Below are 9,725 nucleotides of genomic sequence, written 5' to 3'. Positions count from 1 at the left end.
AATAGTTTTGATTAGTTATATTACATAAAAAGCTTGTGTATGGTAAAGAGTGTAAACCTTGCATGAATGTAACTATTTTATGGTAAATTGTGTAAAAAAAAAATACTTACTTGGCTCCTGGGCTGAGATAATATTTCCCAAAACAAGCATAATAGCCAATACGCCAAACACCTTGTAATCCATTATAATCTGCTTCCCTTTGTGGCCAGATAATGAATGAGGGGAGGCAAGCAGTGGAACCTGACCTCCGAGGGTTTCATTTTATATCCTCCGGATTGTTTGCTGAATTCTTCAGATAAGGTGTACTGGGGGAGAGGCCATGCCCTGTCTTTCCTTACCCCACCCGTATATTCTAAATGATTGAAAAATATGACTGCGGTTAATTTCATTGTATTGTTTTGATAAGATGTTGTAATTAATTATGATTAATTTGGTAATTGTATGAAGTTTTCATGTTATATTACATAGGTGGATCAGAAGTATGCCCATCATTAGAATAAGAAAGAAGATAAGGTTTTGGTCTGCACTTACACTGAACAGAGATCTGGAACGTTTGTCCAACTATTTAACGCCACCAGTGAGGTCCTTCAGGGCAAACTGCCTGCCCCAAGTCGGGGTAAAAGAGGAGGGCTGGTCATGGGGCTAGAAGCCCCACTCCATAAAAATCGTCTTGCTACAGAAACGCTAACAATAGAGATAACAGAGACTTTTAGCCCCGGAACAAGAAGGGTTTTTCAACTCGAAAAAGCATGACTCTGGGTGTTGAAAGTCATGAGGAATCCACTATGCTCATGACGCTTCTTTTAACCAGGAGGATTGACATGGGCACATGGAACGCGAGGACCATGTATGAGTCAGGAACGATGGCGCAGGTTGGAGTAGGGATGAGGAGCAACAACCTGAGCCCACTAGGCATTAGTTAGACAAGTTGGACACAAACTGGATAGAGACATCTGATGACAGGAGAGTTGTTGCTGTACTCCGGACATGAAGAGCACAATGTACCCCGCACACAGGGGGTAGGCTTTATGTTGTCCAAACAGGAACAGAGAGCACTGATTGGATAGGAGGCATACAACCCTAAGATCATCACAGCATTCTTCAGAACCAAGAAGAGGTTCAATGTGAACACTGTCCAGTGCAGCGCTCCAACCAATGAGAACGAAGAAGAAAATAAACAGCAATTTAACAACAGACCCCTACAATACTAGAGGCTTTCAGACAAAGATATCACCATTGTTATAGGAGACTTCAACGTTAAGAAGTCACAGGGCATGACAGCACAGGGTACGAACAAGTTTTTAGGGACCCATGCGCTGAAGCAAGTGAGTGAGAATGGACAGAGATATGCAGACCTGTGTCAACTCAACAACAACTTGGTCATCGGAGGCAGGGTAACAGGGACCTAAGCAGGGGAGGGCTGGCAGCCTAAGGCCTGGGGGGCAAGTCAAGTGAAGTGGCTCCGCCCCCTCGCACTCACCTTTCACCCCTCACGCTGCTCCCATCAGCATGCGGCCATCAGACTGCTGGAAAACTGATCTAAACGGCCGCTGGGTGCTGATGCCACCGGCCGGAGCTACTTTAATCCTTTTTTTTTTTTTTATTTAATATGCCGGATCGGCTTGCCATATTAAAAATAAATAAATAAAGTATTAAAGTAGCTCCGGCCGGCAGCATCAGCACCCAGCGGCCGTTTAGATTCGATTTCCAACAATCTGATGGCCGCATAGTGATGGGAGCAGCGTGAGGGGTGAAAGGTCCGTGCGAGGGGGCGGAGCTTTCACCCCTCACGCTGCTCCCATCACTTGGCGGCTATCGCATACGGCCGCTGGGTGCTGATGCCGCCGGCCGGCGCTGCTTTAATCCTATTTTTTTTTCATTTAATAGCCGATCCGGCTTGCCATATTAAATTTAAAAAAAAATATTAAAGTAGCGCCGGCCGGCGGCATCAGCACCCAGCGGCCGTTTAGATTAGATTTCGGGTGGCCTGGGGGGCAATTGCCCCCCTGCCCCCCGGCCCAGCCCGCCCCAGCCCGCCCCAGCCCGCCCCTGGACCTAAGCAACTATGCCAAATTGTCAGCAACCGGGTAAGCAGGTGGGGTAGGAACCCAGTCACAGGGGATCCTTGGGGTTCCGTCTGTACCCCACAATGCCACATAGCTGAGGGAAGATACAGACAGGCGTAAAGAAAGACACCACAGGCAGGATACTATGATATTGAGGAAACTGGCAGGACAAGTAAGTACAGGTAATAATCCTCTTTGGTAGGAGGCCCAATGGCAAGAATCTCACTGGCAGGGCACACGGCAGGAAGAATACAGGGTCAGGTACAGGGCCAGAGCAAGCGCTCCTCACACATTCATTCAAAGGCCCTGACTGAAGGGCAGGCAGGTTTATAAAGGCAGGGTTAATCCAGGTAACAAGGCCCAGCTGCTTGCAATAACGAGGTCTGGGTGCTCCAGAGAGAGAAGGGCGGCCACTAGTGGTTGTAGGAAAACATGAGAGTGAATGATTAGTGCATAATCCTGGCAGGCAGGGTGGATCCTGACACAAATAGAGAAAAATCATACTCCTTCCTGGACCAGGTAAAGTTTTCAACCGGGCCCTGGTATGGAGAATGAAGGACGTCACAGCTACAAGATGAGCAGACAGGCTTCCGGCAGAACAGATCATACACACACCAGATAGCAATAGTTCGCATCATAGTCAAGCAGTCCTTGTAGGTGAACCCATTATTGTACATCAACTTGCATGGATCAAGAGACCTTCTGGATGCTCCTTAAACACTACTGCATCCCAGCAAAGTTGTTCATGGTGATCAAGAACTCATATGATGGAATGTCCTGCAGAGTGATCAATGGAGGGCAACTCACAGCTTCCATGTACGAACCAAAATCAGACAATGACGCTTCTTGTCATCCTTTCTCATTTTTCCCACCATTTATTGGACTATTAAGACAAGCAAGCCCAGAAATCGAATCCAATGGATGTTGTGACCTGGACTTTGCCGATGACCTTGCACTCATTTCTTACGGCAAACAGCTGATGGAAGAGGAGACCAACATAGTGGCAGCCACGCTATCACAGATTTGTCTCAACATCCTCATAGGGAAGACCAAGATCCTCAAGATAAACCCCATCAGCAATGACCCAATCACACTGAATGGAAGCCCCCTGGAAAAAGTACAGTGCTTCAACCTACCTGGGCAGCTTCAACCAGCAGGGTGGCACTGATGTCGTTGTTAAGGCAAGGACTGGCAAAGCAAGAGTGGCCTTCTTACAGCTCACCTGGATCTACAGAGGGCTGTCTTTGGCAGCAAAGATTGGACTGTTCAACTCCAGCCTGAAATCAGTCCTACTTTATGGAGCTGAAACCTGGCGGACAATCAAAACAACCACCAAGTAGGTCCAGACCTTCATCAACAGCAGTCTCAGGAGGGGACTCCAGATCTGCTGGCCATCATGAATGATAGCACTAGTATTTCCCTTGGCTATTATATGGAGTATTTAGTTGCAATTGATACCTTTAGTTGGTCCAACATTGATTTTTTTTATATATACAGTATATATATTTATATATTGTTAATTAGAATTAACCATTACACAGGTTTATTTAGTGTATGCATCTGTAAAATGTAGATTTTCTGAAAAGTGATCAAATCTAAGAAATGGTTAAATGGGATCAGGATTTTAGAGCTCATAGAGTGATTAGATGGATTGTTTCCTATCTTTTACCCCCAAAAGGGTGAAGTATATTTTAAAGTTGTCTTGGCCATGTACTTTATTGTTGTTTCAAATGGCCAAAGTGTGATACCTTTGTGTCATGGGTTGTCATTACTGGCTTGGCTAGGGGATTTACTGCTACTGTGTATGTGACCTTGGGACTTTTTCTTGGTGCAATGCTTCCATCTGAAGATCATGAGGTGGTCCCAAGTGACTAATCCTTAAAGAAGAACCACATTGGATGACCATGTCCAGCTCTTGTTCTTTTGGGATGGCATTCCCCTAAGGGATCTTCTTGCCCCTCACCCACCAAAAAGCTAGTCCAGCTCCCTCACCAAAAAGCTGGATCTTCAGGGTCTAAGCTCCAGCAGAGGTGGTAGCCTCTCTGATATATACTCATGGGCCAGTTAGTTTGATCAGTATGGAGCATAGAAAACTCAGCAACAGGCATCCACAAAACATGGTTTACTTGGATATGATGTCATAGCTGCATCAGCATAGACAACGGCGGTGTCGGGCATAGTAGGTGAAGGTGGCTGGGGTTTTGCAGTGGGTCAGGTCTAGGGTAGCACCCAGCCAACACATGCCAATGTTTCCTTGATAAGGCTTTTAATGATAAATCTCTTATGACCTTATACCAGGTCAGCCGCCTGTTTAGGTGCTTTTCTTTAATATTATGTGTTTTGTGCAGTTTTTCTGTGTCTTTCAGATCATCTAAATTATTTTATTACATCTAAATCAACTTACACAAGAAAAGCATGTTCATTTTAATTTGCATGTTTTATTAAATTACACACGTGCCTGGCTGTAACAAATTAACACACAGAAGGTATTCGTTTTACATCGGGGGGTCTGATCTTTCATCCACTATACGGGTTGATGATATTTTCCTTGGATGGTTTGTTTCACTGGCAGAGACTGGTTTGCTTTTAGCTCCATTTATAAGAGGCATTCTAAAAAAGAAGAGGAAAAACACATTAAGTACAGTGCATTCAACATTCCATTTTTACTGGGATGGTGCACTTCTAATTTTTTAAAACCTCTGCTCCCTCTTGGTTAATGTATCTAATAGACAGGGTCCGGCAACACAGAGGGGTATGCAGAGGGGTGACAGGGAGATGTTGCCACAGGAGGGATTGGCACAGGGTGGATTTGGCACAGGAGAATGGACACTAGGGGGCAAATATGTATGGAACACGGTTAGAGAGGGGGCAGGTGGGTGCGGACACTAAATGGGAGGCAGGGGTGTACAGACAGTGATGGGAGAGGAAGGCAGAGGGGTATGGGCAGTGGGGGAGAGGGTGGTAGAGGGTATGGGTACTGGGGGAGAGGGTGGCAGAGTTGTATGGGCAGTGGGGGAGAGGGTGGTAGATGGTATGGGCACTGGGGGAGAGGGTGGTAGAGTTGTGTGGGCACTGGGGGACAGGGTGGTAGATGGTATGGGTACTGGGGGAGAGGGTGGCAGAGGGGTATATGCACTGGGGGAGAGGGTGGTAGATGGTATGGGATCTGGGGGAGAGGGAGGCAGAGTTGTATGGGCACTGGGGGAGAGGGTGGTAGAGGGTATGGGTACTGGGGGACAGGGTGGCAGAGGGGTATGGGCACTGGGGGAGAGGGTGGTAGATGGTATGGGATCTGGGCGAGAGGGAGGCAGAGTTGTATGGGCACTGGGGGAGAGGGTGGTAGAGGGTATGGGCACTGGGAGAGAGGGTGGTAGATGGTATGGGCACTGGGGGAGAGGGTGGTAGAGGGTATGGGTACTGGGGGAGAGGGTGGCAGAGTTTTATGGGCACTGGATAAGAGGGTGGCAGGGGGGTATGGGCACTGTGGAGAGGGTGGTAGAGGGTATGGGCACAGGTGGCAGATGGTAGAAGATAGGTATGGGCACTGGGGGCACTGAGGGGAAGAAAAGGGAAATAAGGGACAGGGGAAAGTGATGTGGTGCCAAACTCTTATCCCATCATGTCTGGTATTCCAAAGGTTGAAAAGTAATCCCAAAAGCATATTCCATGTAATTTAATTAGTTAACAGTTGAAAAGGTGCTATTCTCATTGGGGTTTTAGAGATATTTACCATCGTCTGGCCGAGCGTAGAAGCACCAGATGGCGTCTGGCAGAGTGTTGTCATAGCAGCAGCCCTTGTTAAAGCACTCGGAGGCGGAAATTCCCGGTGGTCCGCAGTTCACTCTCGCTACCGGTTCTACAGAGCACTGGGCCTGAGCTAAACAACACAAGAGACATTAACACAATCAGAATATTGAAGACCATCGTGCGAGTCCCATGATAAACACGCAGAAAGTATGGCTGCCAATGGAGCCACGGATGGGAAGAAATAACTAATAACATGGGTCATGGGCCACTTGGGTTACTCATCAACTGTACCATTAGTAGGCCTAGGTCCTTGTGTAAACCTTTTTTAACATTGCAGGTGTCCAAATTGGGTATTAGATGTGATGTAAGAAAGTGTTAATTTACTGAGAAGGTGATGGATAAGTGGAACAGTGTCCAAGTAGAAGTGGTAGAGGGTAATACAGTGAGGGTATTAAACACGCATGGGATAGACATACGGCTCCTGAATCTAAGACGAGACCAACGACTGATTAAGGTTTGAGTCTTTACAGCAGGATAAGCTGGCAGACTGGACGAGCTGAATGGGGCCGATCTGCCAGCAAATTATATATGTTGCTATAATTAAAGAAAAAACTATAGGATGTTCCTGCTTTCGCATAGGTGAGTCAGTCAATGCTCTAGTCATCTACTGTCAAGCAGGTACAGTATTAATATAAATGATGAGATGATATTTCTATAATTATATCAAATTTAAATGTTTTTTTTTTCAAGAGGATTTTTTAGTTCCTACGGCAACAATTTTGTATCACCTGACAAACATTCCATAAAATGTTTTAAAGTGAAACGTTTTGGTGTTATCAATTATACAGAATTTTTTCCCAAATTTTTAATGAGTTTTTCGTGGTTCTCCTAGAGCAAGAGGTCATAATCTAAAACTAGAGGCTTAGGTGTAATAAAAGGTGTAATAAATAATGAGCAGGTAGTAGATAAGTAGCTTCCCGGCAGAAGTGGTAGACGTTTATACAGTGAGGGAATTTAAACACGCATGGGATAGGCATACGGCTCCTGAATCTAAGACGAGACCAACGACTGATTAAAATGGCCAAATTGGTCTTATTTGGCGTCAAAAAGGCAAAAAATAAACTAATTAATCAAACTAAAAAGCTAAATTTAATAAATTCTCTTTTTTATTGTGTATTTTAACCATTTAATGTTCAAAGGTGTAAGAAATCAAGGGATCCCTATGGTAATGGAAAAAAATTCGGTTCCGTATGGTGCTGTCACAAATGCATATTTCCTTTTTTAGTAAAAATGCATTATTTTCCTAATAAAATGGGTTTGCTTTTAAATGAATTATTGCAGACTCACCAATCGCTTTTGGGGATTTTGGTACTTACTGAGAGCTGCCTGTCCATGGGCTGAGCTGAAGGAGCCCACGATCAGGGCGATGGCGAATAAGCAGAACACCTTGTATTCCATTGCAGGTCTTTGGTCTCAGTCTTGCCGGGGATATGGTGGGTTTGAGCGTAGGGTTGAGCGTACACTCAGCGGATCTCTTTATATGCCTGGTCTTGATGGTTTAATCTCGTCTCATGACATAGGAAAAGGCGAGTCCACCCAGGTGACCCTACCCCCAACACAATTGTATCCATTCATAAATCTTTGCTTTGGCACAGCTCGGCACGGATACACCCCAGAATCATTCCCACTAGTCATTCCCATCTGTTTGGATCTCTTGTTATCTGAGTTCGAATGTTGCCAACTTCAATATTACACTGAATAAGAAAGTGCGTGGGTCCCAGCACAAAATATTCAGCTACACAACCAACTGTAGTTGTTTCCGTTTTGTTTTTCCTACGCGGGGTCAAGTCATACGGCGTTAGTGAATATCTTATTATTTGGACTTGTAGGGTCAGATCGTCCCACCAAGCAATAGACTTTAACCTTAGAATGTGGATTTTTCACTTTTCTACAGTCCCCTGGGGTAGAGATGGGGTAAAAAGTATTGTTCCTGGGAGAGATACCATAAGAAACGCACGATTTCACCCCGTTTTGGGGTAACTCCTATCGTGAAGGTAGCACAGAAACCACAAATAGCTTGCTAACATCATGACACAGGCTACTACTACTCTACTTGTTAACATGTTGCGTGCTTTGTGTTGTAAACTCCGTGACACGTGCCATGTAACTGGCCGTGAAAAGGTGGAAAGTGATATTTTCACCAATTTTAGAATGTGGGCCAATGTTCTCACTCACTTCTTCTCTGTGGGACCGCCAGAGCACGAGCGAAGAATGAAGACTGAAGAAAAAGAATACAGAAGAACAAGAAGACAAGAAGCAGAGCTGCGGAAAAAGAGATGGGGACGCAGAAGCGGTCGGCGGAGAAGTTGGGGCCTTTGAGAGGTCGTGAAGGAGAGCGTGAGAGAGTATTTCGTCTGAACCGAAAAAGCAGGAAACTAAATTATTGTCCGAAAATGAAACGAAGAAATTGTCCGAATGGTTTTTGGTCCATGTGCAAGTCTATTTACCAGTTTGTTTCAAAAGTTCCATACATTGTTCGCGCATGTTGGATTTTTTTTTTTATGTAAGTCCGGATCGAGGCATGTCGGAGCTATGTAAAAAAGCCAGGCTTCAACTCTACTTACTTACAGGATGCCAGGAGGTTCCGTAGCGCTATTACAATAGGAAAAACATTAAAGTTGGCAGTATACAGAATTAAAAATAATAGAAACTGAAAGAATAAAATAGAAATAATTGAAAGTAATTTTATTACATTACATTAGGCTCTGGCGTTTGGTGCTGGCTGTTTTTTGGGGGTTTATAGATCAGTCATTTCTTCCACGGATCACATCTCAGACAAATCGTGACGCTGCTTCTTCGGTCCCCGACCGTAATGTTCCTTCTCATCCATAATTATGGCAGGGTACAGTAACCAGATGAAAATACTCCGGCGGCTGCCATCACCTAAACCCAACACACCAAAGCCAGATTGGGCTTAAAAGTGCTCTTGTGGGCTTAAAGATAATTCTCTTAACTTTTTTAGTTAATTTCATTTATTTATAAAGCACCATGCATATTCCACAGAGCTATTACAATATGGGGGCAAATGAATAATAATTAACAATAATATTAACACACGTCAGGAGAACAGAGCGAGAAAAGGGCCTTTGGTCCTACAAGTTTACAATATATCAGGAGGCGGAGGGGGAATATTCCCTAATATTTAATAAACTAGTACATTTTCTAAAATATAACATAGGTTACAGAACCAACAATTTCAATTTTTTTTTTACTTTTGTGTTGGTGGACAAAATAAATAAGCTTCAGACACACATTAGTTCTTTCTCTGGTTCAAAATGGTGTTTATAAGCACATGTATCAACTACATGCCAACTGGTAGGATAAACATGTCACTCAAAACTTCTGTTGCATTTATTATTATTTTTTAATTAATTAATTACATTTTCTTAATTAGTAATGATAATTACTCCAGAACAATGCTCCCTGAATGTACAAACATTATCAGACCTGTCTCTATGTGATGATACTGATATAGTGGCTGTGGTCCTTGGTCTTCTGTTGGGGAGTCAAGTAGACCTGACATCTGATGGAAAAAATCTGCCGTCCCCGTTCTCCTTGCCATCTTACATCAATAAAGTCTAAGGAAGAGAGAAGATGCTGCATAGTGTCGTCAACCTGCTCTCCTCCAGGACCCCCAAGACTTATTATTACGCTTTCCCTTCCTACAGGCGTTAGAAGGCCTAGGACTAAAGCAGACCAAACTCATTTGGGTGGCATTAAGAGTGGTTCAAAATGGGCAATAAGGGATGAGGAATAGGTGGCCAGAAGCAGAAGTAGTCTTGGAGGAAGCCAAATTAATTGCTACTTCCCCTTCCTCCTACCTGGTTAGGCTGACATTATGGGAACGCCATA

At 44.4% G+C, this 9,725-nt stretch overlaps 3 pseudogenes; 2 read left to right on the top strand and 1 right to left on the bottom strand.

The window, feature by feature from the left end:
• Positions 1–749: 749 nt before the first annotated feature.
• On the top strand, positions 750–1,409 carry LOC149281438 (protein CFDP2-like; annotated as a pseudogene).
• A 656-nt stretch (positions 1,410–2,065) lies between these two features.
• On the top strand, positions 2,066–3,466 carry LOC149281437 (uncharacterized; annotated as a pseudogene).
• Positions 3,467–4,662: 1,196 nt separating this feature from the next.
• The window catches only part of LOC149281436 (transmembrane protease serine 3-like), a 28,795-nt pseudogene continuing 23,732 nt past the window's right edge, over positions 4,663–9,725 (bottom strand).

The sequence above is a fragment of the Sceloporus occidentalis genome, unplaced genomic scaffold, assembly GCF_023333645.1.
Source record: "Sceloporus occidentalis isolate IW3139 unplaced genomic scaffold, rSceOcc1.0.p SCAF_132, whole genome shotgun sequence".
Lineage (NCBI taxonomy): Eukaryota > Metazoa > Chordata > Lepidosauria > Squamata > Phrynosomatidae > Sceloporus > Sceloporus occidentalis.
The sequence above is the reverse complement of the archived record's forward strand: the minus strand, read 5'-3'. Positions and strand labels throughout refer to the sequence as shown.